Genomic DNA, 14,604 nt, shown 5'->3' with positions numbered 1-14,604 from the left:
CGCCTTTTGGCGGAAAACGGCCCCGAATGGCGGGAAACTTCACTCAGGTAAGTATAAAGTCTTTTCAGGCACGCAATACCCGTTTGTGGCGGGTTGGTCACAATCCTGCCGACTACGCCAAAAAGCTGACTCGCCCCCTGGGCCGTGGGGTACTCAAGACCGGGTCTCTAGGTTGCGCGGTGCTGATGGGGGTAGTAGTGGCAACCCGGCCCGTACTCAGGGTGTCAAGCTAAAATGGTGGCAGTCTCTTTATATATATATTCATGTGAAAGTCCGACTACGCCACCCCTGGATTGCGGTCAGGGATAACCACCGCTGCAGGACAGACCGCTGGGGCTGGTGTTGGTGAGCAGCACAGGAATGGTATAACTCCCCACGGGAGGAGTGTAGCCCCAGGGCAGTGTAGGTGGATGTTGGGGGTGATAGTTCCGGCCGCGATGGTCAGAATGCAGAGTCCGCTTAAACAGTTCAGGGTCTTTATTATAACAGATGGTAATGACCCAACAACAGTACCGGCTAGAAAGGGGCCTGGATGACTGAGAACACTCGGGAAGCCCGTCTGGTCAGGGTGAGGGTGTAGGTCTACCGTGCTCGCTATGCTCTTTCTGACTATTCCCCTCTTAGTGGCAAAATAGCCCACGTCCCTGAGCGTGCCGTGTATTCTCACCCGTATGGCTTGCAACTTGGGCTCCTTTTACCTCTGGCCTCTCTTGGCTTTGCTGGTCCCTTCTGTTGTGGCGGAGCCTCCGGGCTTTTTAGGCCAAAGGACATGAAATCCCTCGTGGATTGGTTCTCTGCTGCTGGACTTAGAGTTTTTACAGCCTCGGACCCCAATGTCCGGTAGGTAATTCTCCCTTTCAGCCAGGACAGGCTCTCAGCGCCGTACGTCCCTGGCTAGCAGTTCCTCCACTGCCTCACGACCTCCTCAGCCTGCTGCTGACCCTTACTCTCTGGGCCTAGACTCCGTCACGGTCTCAGGTCTCCCAGGTCTCTCTAACCCTGCCCCCAGTTCCAGCTTTTTATAGGGCAGCCTGCTCCCCCTACGGGCCTGGGACAGGAGGTGCTGCATGCTAATTGTCCCTAACCAGGGAACCTCCCTCCTGCTCTCAGACACAGCCTTTATTATTTGTGGCATCCAGGCCTGGGGTGACACATTTTTTTCCAGTGTTTTTGCATTTTCTCATTGGTTTCTATGGTGAAAAAACTGCAAAAACGCTGAAAGAATTGACATGCTACAGATTTTAAAAACAACAGCAGTTTTTCAATTCAATCAGGAAAAAAAGTAAGTGTGTGTGTGAGATTTCTGAAATCCCAGCTTTTTAAAAAGCAGCTTTTAATTTGCATAAAAAACAGCAAAAAAGGCAGCAAAAACACAACATGTGAACTTAGCCTTAAAAGGGTTTTCTCAAGTTGTATCTTCAGGATTGCACTGCTCCCCGACTCCTGGCTTCCTGGTTGCCGGAGGTGTTGTGCTCCTGCAGATTTACAGTTCAGACCAGCAGGGTCCCACTACTGGTCCAAATTGAGCGCTCTCCCAGGATGCTAGTGACGCGCCCAGGGGATGGGGACAACTCGGCGCCCGGGCCTTGTTGTTGCCTGACCTTGGGGAATGTCGCGGTGGTTGGCTCCCAGGCCCGTACCCTGGGGTCACTCTAAAAAAAGAAGGGGGGAAGTTGTATGGGATAGGGATGTTCGTGACGCTACCTGTGGTGTCTGGTGAGGATCACCAGCGCTGCGACAGTCATCTGAGGCCAGTGTTCAGGCAGCTTAGTTGGTGCGGCTCCCCACAGGTGGAGCGGGGCCGCAGGGCAGCGTAGAGAGGGTGTAGAATAGAGCGCTGGTGGGTGCAGAGCCACGGAGGAAAGAACAGACAGAGGCAGTAGTTGAAGTCATCCAAGTCTTTACTCACTGTGGTGTTTACTCAGCTCAGAGCTTCTCTCTGCTGTCACACGGCGAGCTGCGGCTGCCAGGGTGGGGTTCAGCACTCTCCAGGTAGTTCAGGAGCACTTGTCAGGACCCCCGCTCTGGTGTGTTCCTCTCTTGTTCAACTTCTCCCGCCTTGTGTCCCCCACTGAGTCCCGTACGGGTACTGTTATGTCCCTTGTGGGTAACGTGTAGTTCCCGGACCGACTGGGTGCCCTTTTTGGTGACTTGTGGTGAGAACGTGGCGTAAGGCGGGGTCCCTCTGGATAAACTCAGATTAGAGCATACAGGTGGCAACTCCGCTCTGTCCGTATCCCCCTGGGATCCACATAAGCCTCCAGACTTTTCCGACAGAGACGTATTGTGCAAAGTCAGATAATCGGGGACCGGTACCCCCTCTTGCGGCAGGGTCTCTCTCGCAGGGCCAGAATAAGGTAAGCAGGTGGCGACTCCGCTCCGTCCGCACCCCCTGAGATCCTTTCGCCTGTGGAGCCTATCTCCTCTGCTCCCCTCCTGGGCCTTCTTGCTTGGACCCTGACCGGGTACAGAGCCGGTTATAACTCTGCCCCGACCCCCCGTCTCGAGGCCTGAGACTGGGGACCGTGGACCCTCAGCCGGCTGCAGCCTTGTGCTGACTTGCCGTCCCAAAGACCCACGACCAAAGACCTTGTTATTAAAATGGCCTCCAGTTATATTGATTTCTAATACAGTGCTTAGGTAAATGCTTCCTCCACCCTCACTCACTACGTGGTTCCCCCTAACTTTGGTTCCCCCCAACTCCTCCATTCAGGCCCGGGGCAGCACTATGGAGTGGTGTAGTGTTGAGGGTGTGGTTGGGGTCCTGTGTAGTACTCCATCCTTACCTGGGAAAGGAGATACCACACCTCATTCTGAGGTGTAGTACCCCTGTGGCGACTGAACCCTCAGGGGCGCCACACTAGCACAGGCAGATTTGCCTCTGCAACACGGGAGTAGCGAAGGGTCCAGATCCTACAGCTTTAAAGCATAGAGCCTGAATGTAGCCTCACTCTCCTTACTTAAGTAACGGCTCACACTTAGGGCGCAGTCAGACAGCCGTGTGAATCGAACAGAGATTGGAACACAGAGCACAGACTGGCCGGAGGCTCTCCCCACCCGAACATGACAGCTTCATAGAAATACATAGAGCTGTCACGCTTGGGTCAGGCAACCGCTGGCCGGTCCGTGCACTGCGTTCCGATCTCGGTCTGTTTGACTATTACCCGGGTGGCAGGTAACCTACAAGCTGCAAACTGTAAAAGTAAAAATCCTTCTGTTCTTAAGAATGGAAATGACATTTAAAAAGAGTTAAATTGCAAAGTTGCTTAATTTTACAAACACTTTGCGACTTGACCCATTTAAGAACTTTAGATGGCTCCTTTAGACAGCTATACAACGTATACAGGAGAGGCATCATCCAGCTCCATCCTCAGGCTGATGAACACAGAATGCTCAGTCTGTAAGTATACATTTGCAGGAAAAGTTTTCTCGAGAAAAAGAAAAGTTTGTAGAGGAACTAGAAAATATAAAAAATATACTCCGCCGATTCATTAGGACTGGTGTTTAAGGGTATGTGAGCATGATCAGCATTTTGTGTAGAAATTTCTGCAGCATTTCTGCACCTCTTGGCAGCAAAAAGCTGTGGAAATTCCGCACGTTTTTGGTGCGTTTATTTGCCATGCATTTTTGTCAATGCATTCAATAGGAAAAACGAGGGCAAAACGCACAAAGAATTGATGTGCTGCAGATTTAAACGCACATGAAATCCTGTCAGGAAAATTCCTGATCATGTACACAGATCTTCAGAATTCTCATAGACAATGCTGGTATAAAGATTCCAATGTGTTTTTGGGGCCAATTCCGCACGGAAAAAACGCATCAAAAAAGCACCTTGTGCACAGGGCCTTACAAGTCCGTTCTAATGAAAAGTGCACTGGAGTAACACGTGCCAAATTCATTTGTCAAATCTTACAACGTTCATGCGTCTCTGCAGGGTTGATGTACATGTCTGCCATAATTTACATCACTTGCATGCACAAATTATGATAAATTTGACGGGTGGGCTTCGACATGACCCATTCCACCCAAATGCTGCTGACTTTGGCACTGGTGGCCGGGAATGGCGTAAAAATGCCAACATTTTGTGATATTTAAGCCAGAAAACTGGTGAATGCTCATTGATGATTCGGGGCCACAGTGTCTTTCCTCGAGTGTGAGCTATATACTGTGCTACATCATTAGATAATTGAATTACACTGTCATCTGTATGCAATCTCTATTTCCCATATTTACATGCGTATGACATCTGCTTTTATACATCAGCAGTTAAATTAATAAAATGTACTAAACCAAATACAGTTTACTACGGCAGCAGGTGATTTAATGGTACAGACAGTGTTAGTGCGTCGGCATCATTATTCTATACCCCAAGTGTCAGCATCATTATCCTTTACCCCGATTGTCAGCGTCATTATCCCATACTCCGGGTGTCAGCGTCATTATCCCATTCCCCGAGTGTCAGTGTTATTATCCCATACCCTGAAAGTCAGCATCAATATTCTGCAACCCGAGTGTCAGCGTCAGTATCCCATACCCCGAGTGTCAGAGTCATTATCCTGCACCCCGAGTGTCAGTGTCATTATCCCATACCCCGAGTGTCAGAGTCATTATCCTGCACCCCGAGTGTCAGCGTCATTATTAGACATGAGCGAACCTCTCAAGGTTCGATTATTTTCAGATCGGCGAACTTCCCGATGTTCTCCAAACAATTCGTCGAACAGTTCAACATATCCGAATCCCATTACAATCAATGGGAGGAAAAATAAACGCATACACAACACCTTCAAACGGACCCAAAAGCTGCCAAAACAGCTCAAATTAGGGGCAGACACCAGGAAAAGTGGCATCAATTGACTCACAGTGCAAATGTTATAACGACAAGGCAGTAGACTTCACATTTCAGAAAATGATTGTTACATCAACAGCAGGAATAGCAGGCACGACAAAGATATCACAGACTGCAATTACATGAGATCAATGCAGCACACTAAAAACCACACAACTGCCTAGTCTGCACAGTCTGCAATTGGTATGCAAAAGTCCTTGGAGAACCATGACTTGTTCATCTTGATTAAAGTTAGGCCATCTACACTTTCATGGGACAGCCTGCGCGTTTATTCGCCAGAACACCACCAGCAGCACTGAAGACACGTCCTGAGAACGCTGGCTGCCGGGCATGGTAAAACCTCCATGGCGTGACAGGCGAGCTCAGGCTACTCTTCCATTTTTGAAGACCAGAATGTAAAAGGCTCCAAACCCTCCCTGATGTTATTGATATTGAGCTCGAGATACTTCTGCACCATCCTCTCCAGTCGTTCTCCACATGTCAGACTTGTACTCTGTTGTGCTGATGCACGAGCTGGTCTAAAAAATGTGTGAAAGGACTCACAGAAATTGCTTCTGCCACTTACGCTGCTGCTAATGTTTTTGTGCTGACAAATTGACGTTCCTGAGGTTGGAAGTCTAGAGCTGCGATGCACACTGTGTGCCTCACTGCTTGTGACTATACAGAGAAAAATATTAATAAGCCAGACATTTAGATTTGTTAATCCAAGATAAATACCCTATTATCTTTGTGTATTTGTGTCTGGTCAATAAGAACAGACCAGTATTTGTATAACCCTGAATGTTGAATTCTATTCCTTTGGAAACAATCATGTTTACTATGCTAATGACAAATTGTACTAAAAGGAACCTAGATGTTTATCTACAACAGCCCCTGTGATACCAACTATATAAATATATTAGCTAAAACAATGATAGCTGAGCCCTGCACCTTTACCTCTGACATGTGACTATTGACCCTTAAGCTGTGGATGTGTACTTAAAAAGGAGATGTGCTTCTGTAGCAGTCAGACTTGGGACAGAGAATCAAGGAACATCAGAAAGACTTTAGAAGGAGAATGAGAGACATCCTTCAGGATAGCAGATGGATTGCATGGCATTACCCAAAAAGACATATTTGTATTCTACATGATTTTAGCCTAAGGGTATCGGCCCTGACGGGAAAGATTTGGATCTGCTCCATTAACCATCAGAGAGACCATGGATACTTTTGGAAAGTCCAGAAGAGGACGAAGAAGTCACCTGGCCACATGGATATGTTGTTTTGGGGTTTCTAGGAGGGCCCCACTGGTTGCCTAGAATCCATGGAGACATTTGGAGTTGCCAGGAGGGACCCACCAGTCACCTGGCCCCATGGAAACTCTTGGAGAGGCAAGGGTGGGACCCTCGGGTCTCCTGGTTTTGTACCTTGATGGACTGCTTCCTAAACTTGCTGCTACCTTCTCTCTGTGGGGGCCCGCCAGAAGTGGGGGGCCACTGGTTGAGGTAGTCGGCCCTTGAAGTCTCCAAAGTCGCAGCTGTTCTCTCCCAGGCAGGCGAAGAAGGAAGGGTGAGGAGACTGTCTAATCTAAATTCCCTATCAGTCTTTGGAGTGTGGGAGGAAATCAGAGAATCTGGAGGAAACCCACGAAAATATGGGGAGAACATACAAACTCTGTGCAGATGTTGTCCCTGGTGGGATTTGAACCCAGAACCCCAGCACTGCAACAGTGCTAACCACTAAGCCACCATGCTGCCCATATAGTTTGCACACCCATATGTGCCCTCACATATAGCCTGCACCCCATATGTAACCCCACATATAGCCTGCCCTCCCATATGTGCCCTCACATATAGCCTGCCCCATATATACCCCCACATATAGACTGCACCCCATATGTACCCTCACATCTTCACATATAGCTTGCACCCAATATGTACCCCACATGAAGCATGCACCCCCATATATATACTCCCATCCTGTTCCCTAATTACCTGTCACCTGTGCCACATCTGCTCTTCCTGCCTGGGGAAACATTTCACTTACAGACTGTTGCATGGCTCCGCCCATAAGAGTCACATGGCATGGTGTCATCATACGTTCTTCACCTCTATCAGTTATCTTCGTCCTTTTGGGGGCAGAGAGCAGATTGGCGCCCCTCTGCCCATCCATCCTCTCCCCCCCAACAAGGATGGCACTTTTCATATGCCGTCCAGCGGAGGTAAAAAGAAGGGGGAAATTTAAAAAAAAAAAATTTAGTCTTCCTTCATGGTGATGCTACCCCCTGCAACCTGCTGCCATAGGCACCAGCCCCAACAAGTAATTAATTCCAATGAACTTGTTACAATTGTTTCCATCACAAACACTTTCTCCAGGACAGTCTCATTGTGACTATCCTGACACGTACTGGCTGAAATGTAACTACATCAGAACACTTTATTTTGCAATATTCTATTTTTTGGATATTCTATCTCTCAATGTTAAAATTAACCTACCCTTAAAATTATAGACTGTTCATGTCTTTGTCAATGGGCAAACTTACAAAAACAGCAAGGGATCAAATACTTATTTCCTTCACAGTATCTCACGTCTGGAGTGCTGACATATTTTGCTGTATATCACTATAAATAATTATGTATCTATATCAATCTCTATTCATATGGTTACATTTCTTATATGTAGAACAATAACTTAATAACTTCACACATGTCCTCGTATATGAAGTGTATAATTTACAGACTCAAGCCAATCGATCACAGGATCTATTGTAGTCGGATCAAGATCACACAATGTTCTTCAGAATGTATTCAGACCAGTAGCATAGCTACCGGGGGAGCAGAAGGGGCGGTCGCCCCGGGCCCCGCGCTCTGAGGGGCCCACCTGGGGCTACGCTACTGTAAGGCTGTGCGCCCACGATGCATTTTCAATGCGCTTCTGCAGCGTTTTTGCAGCTGCGGAAACGCTGCAGAAACGCATTAAAAACGCATGGTAGAAGGGCGGCAATGTTCCCCAATGATAATCCGCTTGTGCTGTGCACATGCTGCGGAAATTTCCACTGCGGATTATCATTGCGGAAAAAAACGCAGCACTACCAATTATTTTGCGGAAGTGCTGCGTCTTCGTCGCCATTGACTTGCATTAGACCGCATGGATTACGCATCACTGTATATATATACAAATTTTTACGAAGGTGTGTGGTGATCACCAAGTAAAAAAAGGAGTAACAAAGGGAATATTAAAATGAATATTTTATTTGAGACGTATATAAAAATAAATAAAAGATAAAAGGAAAAGGTACCAATCAAGGGAAGACACAACAGGAGCTTTTTAGTGCTTGGAGGGATATTAGATGAAAAAATAATGCAAATAGGGCTAAAATTGTCCTTAATCAAAATTTCATGATGACAAATATCTGCTCAGCAGCGCTCTTTGTGAATATAATTGATAACATTCCAAAAATGATTCAATCAATCCAATGAAAAACAGAGAAGCACCCGTAATTGACCTATATGTTCCACATGACGGGGCAAATCACCGACAGCAGCATATCAGGTGAGGGAAACAATAGTGCTCTCGTGCCTTGAGCACATAGAATAACACTGCCGAAATATACAAAGTTCTCATCTGACTGATATGCCAATAGCCAAAGCGAGTCCTCCAATGAAAAGTGGAATATCAAACATAAAAATCAACACCAAATAGACAGTTTACAATAAAATCATCAAAAAATATATCTGACTCGCCCCCTGGGCCGTGGGGCACTCGGATCTGGGCAATTAGGGGGAACGATGGGAGTAGTAGTGGCAACCCGGTTCCGTGGCTCAGGGTGGTCAGGCCAGTGGTAGTCCGTTATATTGATTATGTCCCGCTACGCCACCCGTGGATTGCGGTTATTAGGAACCGCCGCTGTATGCAGACCGCTGGGGCTGATGAGGTGTGCAGCTATGGTAGTGTGACTCCCCACGGGAAGAGTGCGGCCCCAGGGCAGTATAGTGGATGTTGGGAGTGATGGTAGTGAGAGTCCCGGTGCTGATAGTGCTGGAGGAGCAAGGAGCACACATACAACAGATTGCAGTCCAGGGTCTTTACTAAACAGGTAAACTGACCCACAAACAGTCCCAGCTAGGAGGGGACCTGGATGTCTGAGAGCAACGGGGAAATTGGCCCTGGTCAGGGTGAGGGTGTAGGCCTACCGTGCTTTCTGCGCTCCTTCTGGCTATCTCCTCGTTATAGGGTAACAGCCCACGTTTCCAAGCTTCTGTGCTTTCTCGCCTGTATGGCCTGCGACGTGGGTTCCTTTCTGCTCCCAGCCTTGTACGGCTTTACTGGTCCCTTCGGTTGTGGCAGGGCCTCCAGGCTTCTTAGGCCAAGGAATGTACAGTCCCTTGCGGACTCGTTCTCTGCTGGGGGATGTGGAATCCTTCCAGCCTCAGACACCAAAGTCTGGTAAAATGAAGTCTTTTCTCTGCCAAGACAGGCTCTCTTCGCCTCTTGTCTCTGGCTCGTGGCTCTCTCCTACTGCCACACTTCCTCTTAGGTGCAATCAACTTTCTGTCCCTGCTCCACTCTGGGACACGTCTCAGAGCTGAGACAGGCAATCCAGTTCTCCCTAACCCTGTCCTCAGTACCAGCTTTTATAGGGGCAGCCAGCTCCCCCTACTGGCCTGAGAAAGGAGGCATTGCATGCTAATGTTCCCCTAACCAGAGAACCTCCCCCTTGCTCTCAGACACAGCTTTATTAGACTTGTGGCATCCAGGTAGGGTGACACATTCCCCCCTAGTGAAATTTAGTACTCCGGGACTAAACAATAAACAAAGACAATATGCATAACCATAAAACATTAATAGACAGACGACGCACAAATTGAGTTCTTAAGGTCACAGTGTGGCCTGTGACCGAGTGTCCATATCACCAAAAACAACGGGAGCCTTAACCAGGTGGGGGTCTGTCCTACCCCAAGTCCTTTACAGTCTTAGTTCATTCCTGGGTTAGGCTCAGAATGCAGTCCATACCAGGTCCCGGTTATACAAAGTCCATAACCTTTGAGTCCTTACGGTAGCTGCAAGAAACTGAAACAGAGTATTACCAAACATGCATGTAACTTTGCAAACGATTCAACATTTGGCAACAGGGTTATTTACACTTTTAGTACACTCTATATTCTCCAGCGAGCGGGTATCTGTCCCTTTGTGCTCCTGGTTGACCTCCTTAACCCACTGTCTGGTGGTGGACCAACCTGGCTTTCCCCACTAGCGTTAGGGGTACAGCTACCAGCTGGGTGTACAGGTAGGGCAGGCAGCTGTCTGCGGGTCCTTTGGCTTACCGCAGGCATGGCAGGCTCACTGTCAGCAGAGGATGGACTCTCCTGGGCTGCTGGTACAGGCTCTTCTGCCTCTGGAACCGCTTGCTCCTCTTCACCTTCCGGCTCTGGTGTTGGTTGTTGCTGTGCCGGTTGCAGGAAATGCAGGACAGGTACCACTATAGCATCATTTATGCGAGTCCAGGACTGAGGGAACTCTCCGAGAACGGTGCTGATCATTTCTTCCTTGTCCTCTGCGGGTTCAAGGTCACTCTGATCCTCTTCTGCACTACGGAGTTGCTCGGGGCACCTTTTGAGGTGGTCTCTGGAGACGACACTAGTGGTTTCTCCTCCGTCCTTGGTGATTACGCACACCTTTGGGTTGTCGTGGTTAGACTGCAGTACGGTGTAGGGTTCCCTTTCCCACTGGTCGTCCAACTTATGTAGCCTTCTTTTTCGCTTTAGGACTTGCTCACCAGGTTCTAGGGGACTAGCAGGGGCGTGTTGATTGAAGAGTCTTTCTTGCTTCTCTCTCACCTGGGCCAGGCTCTTCTCCACACTCTCCTGTACCTTCTTGTACTGCAGTTGCCTTTCCGTATCCCAGTCCGCATCCGGGGAGGTGTCCTCAGGTATTAGGACTCCCATCTCCAGGTCTACGGGCAGCTTACCTGGTCTAGCTCGCATCAGGTAAGCCGGGGTGCAGTTTGTAGCATTCACCGGGATATTGTTGTACATGTCTACCAGGTCCGGCAATTTTTCTGGCCACAGGCTGCGTTCCTCCAGGGGCAACGTCTTCAGGAGATCAATGACTATATTGTTCATCTTCTCACACATCCCGTTGGTTTGTGGGTGGTAAGGCGTTGTCCGAATCTTCTTACAGCCATAGAGGTTGTAGAACTCCTGGAAGATTTCAGCCTCGAACGCTGGACCCTGGTCTGTCAGGACCTGTTCCGGATACCCGTGTGGACGGCAGAAGTATTGCTGGAAGGCTCGGGCCGCTGTTTGGGCTGTCAAGTCCTTTACCGGGACCACCACTAGAAAACGGGAATAGTGGTCCACGATTGTCAGGGCGTAGATGTATCCGGACCGGCTTGGAGCCAATTTGACGTGGTCCAGAGCTACCAGCTCAAGAGGCTGCGTGGTGACGATGGGCCTCAAGGGTGTCTTCTGGATGGTGCGGTCCTTCCTCCTCAGGTGACAAGGGCCACAGTCTCTGCACCACTTTTCTACTGCTCCTCTCATGCCGACCCAAAAGAACCTTCCTCTTAGTAGGAGCTCCAGTTTCTTCCAACCGAAGTGTCCCGCTCTGTCATGGTAAGCTCCCAGGACCATAGCTGCATCTCGCCTTGGGACCACGACTTGCCAGGTCAGCTCGTGCGTCCGGTGGTTGACAATCCTTCTGCACAACTTGCCTTCGTAGAGGAACAGCTTACTCTTCTCCTTCCATAGCTGCTTGGCTTCCTCTGGGGCATCTGGATCTAGGCGGGCGTCTTCCCGGGTCAGCAGATCTTTCACCAGGCGGACTGCAGGGTCACTATCTTGGGTCTCGGCCCAGCTGTGGTGAGGTAGGGGATTCATCATCACAGTTGTTAGATCCTCCTCCTTCACGCGGTGAGAGTGTTGAGCGGCTCCATACCGGTGAAACGCGGGGAGTTCTACCTCTTCCAGCTCTTCTGGGTCTTCGTCACCTTCAGGTAAGTGAGGCATTCTTGATAGGGTGTCCGCGTTGGCGTTGGTTTTGCCTGCCCGGTACTTGATCACGAAGTCATAGTTGGAGAGACGGGCCATCCACCGCTGTTCCAGGGCACCCAGTCTTGCATTGTCCAGGTGTGTCAACGGGTTGTTGTCCGTGTACACGGTGAACTTTGCGGAGGCCAGGTAATGCTTGAAGCGTTCTGTCACGGCCTACACCACCGCCAAGAATTCTAGCTTGAAGGAGCTGTAATTCTCCGGGTTCCTTTCGGTGGGCCTCAGCTTCCGGCTGGCGTATGCGATCACCCGTTCTCTGCCCTGTTGGTTTTGGGACAGTACGGCTCCCAGTCCCACATTACTGGCATCTGTGTGGAGAATGAAAGGCTGGCCGTAATCAGGGTAGGCCAGAATCTCATCCCCTGTGAGGGCCATCTTTAGCTGGCGGAAGGACTCCTCTTCCGGTTTATCCCACTTGAAGGGTGGCTTTTGACTTCTGGACTTGGACTGTCCGATCAGGAGGTCCTGCATAGGAGCTGCCATCTTGGTGAACCCGGGGATGAACCTTCGGCAGTAACCTACCAACCCGAGAAACTGTCTCACCTCTTTGATGTTCGAGGGGCTTGGCCAGCTCTTGATTGCCGTGACCTTGTCAGGGTCGGGGGCCACTCCTTCCGCGCTTACCACGTGCCCTAGGTACTGGACCTTTGGTTTCAGCAGGTGACACTTCGATGGTTTCACCTTCAGGCCATAGCCTGCCAGGGCTTCGAACACCTCAGCCAGGTGCTTGAGATGGTCCTCGTAAGTCTTCGAATAGACGATCACGTCGTCCAGGTAAAGGAGGACCGTCTCGAAGTTTCGGTGCCCTAGACAGCATTCCATCAGCCCCTGGAAGGTCCCTGGTGCGTTGCAGAGCCCGAAAGGCATACAGTTGAATTCGCTCAGTCCCATCGGGGTGGTGAAGGCGGTCTTCTCCTTGTCAGCCTCTGCCACAGGAACCTGCCAGTACCCGCTAGTAAGGTCCAAAGTAGAAAAGAAGTTAGCAGATTTTAGTGCGGCTAAAGACTCTTCTATTCTAGGCAGCGGATATGCGTCTTTGTGGGTGATATGGTTGATTTGTCTATAGTCCACGCACATTCTCATGGTGCTGTCTTTCTTTTTGACCAGAACCAAGGGGGCTGCCCAGGGGCTACAGCTGTCTCTAATGACCCCAGCTTCTTTCATCTCCCTTAGCATATCCTTGGCATTCTGATAATGTGCAGGGGGTACAGGTCTGTGCCTCTCTTTTATTGGTGGGTGGCTCCCTGTGGGGATGTGGTGTTCTATCCCTTTTACTCTGCCGAAGTCTAGCGGGTGCTTACTAAAGACTCTCTCGTACTCCTGTACCACCCGGTAGACTCCTTGTTTTTGGTGCAGGGGAGTGGAGTCAGCACCCACGTGGAGTTTCTTGCACCAGTCCTCCTTTTGTTTCTGGGAGCCATTACCCTCCGCCTGAGGAGATGGAGGCAAGGGTTCCACGGCCCTGATAGCTTGGTGTTCGACAACAAACAGTTTGGCGAGTGTAGCGTACCTGGGTAAGTGTACTTCCCTCTCCCCAATGTTGAGGATGCGGACGGGCACCCTCCCATGACGGACATCAACCACCCCCCGGGCTGTCAAAATGGTGGGCCTGCTGTCTGAGTACACGGGTTCTACCATGGCTTGGTAGTCTCTACCTCTCAACCCGATTGCAGTCCGACACCAGATCATCATTTCACTTTTGGGAGGCATGGAAATGGGGAATGGGTCACTCAGTCTTACGCTACCGATCTCACCACCAGACAGTTCTACCTGCTGCCGTCTCATCAGGGCTTTTATCTCCTTGTTGAGGACTCTCTTTTGGCTGGAACTAGCATTCACCGCCACCTGTTGTAGAATTACAATTACCTCTGAAAGACAATTTTCAATTATGTTAGTACCCACAGTTATTTTAGGGTGACTTTCATGACGGTCAATGTCCACAATAATCACTCCCTGTGCCGGCAGTTCAACTTTACCAATTTTAATGGTCATCTCCTTGAACCCCATCTGCGGCACGGGTAAGCCATTACTGGCGATGATGCTCAAGTTACTGTCTGGATACCGTGTGATATCAGCATCAGTCCAATACTGCTTAAAAAGTACATAAGGGATTGTGGTTACTTGCGACCCAGTATCCAGCAAGGCGCTCATGGGGATACCGTCCAGCACCACGGGTAAAACCGGGCGCCCCCCAACGTACTTATCACGCCAATTATAAGGGCCTGGTGATCTTATGCCTGGGGGTCGGCCCTCTGCCCCAGGTTGGACCCGTTTAAATTACAGTACCTGGAAATGTGTCCGGGCTGGTTGCATCGACGGCAAATGGGCTGTCCATCCTCTGCGTAGCGGTCTGTGGGCCTCCCTCGGAATGACGGGATCCTCCTCTGTCGACGCCATGGGACATCCTCCAGACTTGAAGCCAGCTCGATGGGTCTTGACGGGTCCACTTGCAACGCCTGGACGGTCCTGGTCAATGCCGCGACGTTCCTGGTCAGCTCCTGGACTTGGTGGTGCAGGCCTTTTTTTTTGGGCTTGGTTCAGGGCCTGTGCATCAGCCTCCACGGAGTCCATAGAGGAGGGCGCCGCCTCCTGGTGGTAGGTGATAGCAGGGCGCCGGGGGTTTATAGCGCCACTGGGTGCAGATTCACGGAGCACCCTTATGGCCCTGTCCTTAAATTGGGCAAAGGTCAGGTTGGGGTTCTGAAAGAACATGAGGCGCAGCTGGGCCCT

This window comes from Phyllobates terribilis, unplaced genomic scaffold (genome assembly GCF_046119375.1).
Source record: "Phyllobates terribilis strain yellow unplaced genomic scaffold, ASM4611937v1 Scaffold_5__5_contigs__length_657084704, whole genome shotgun sequence".
Lineage (NCBI taxonomy): Eukaryota > Metazoa > Chordata > Amphibia > Anura > Dendrobatidae > Phyllobates > Phyllobates terribilis.
Note: the sequence above shows the minus strand (reverse complement) of the source record.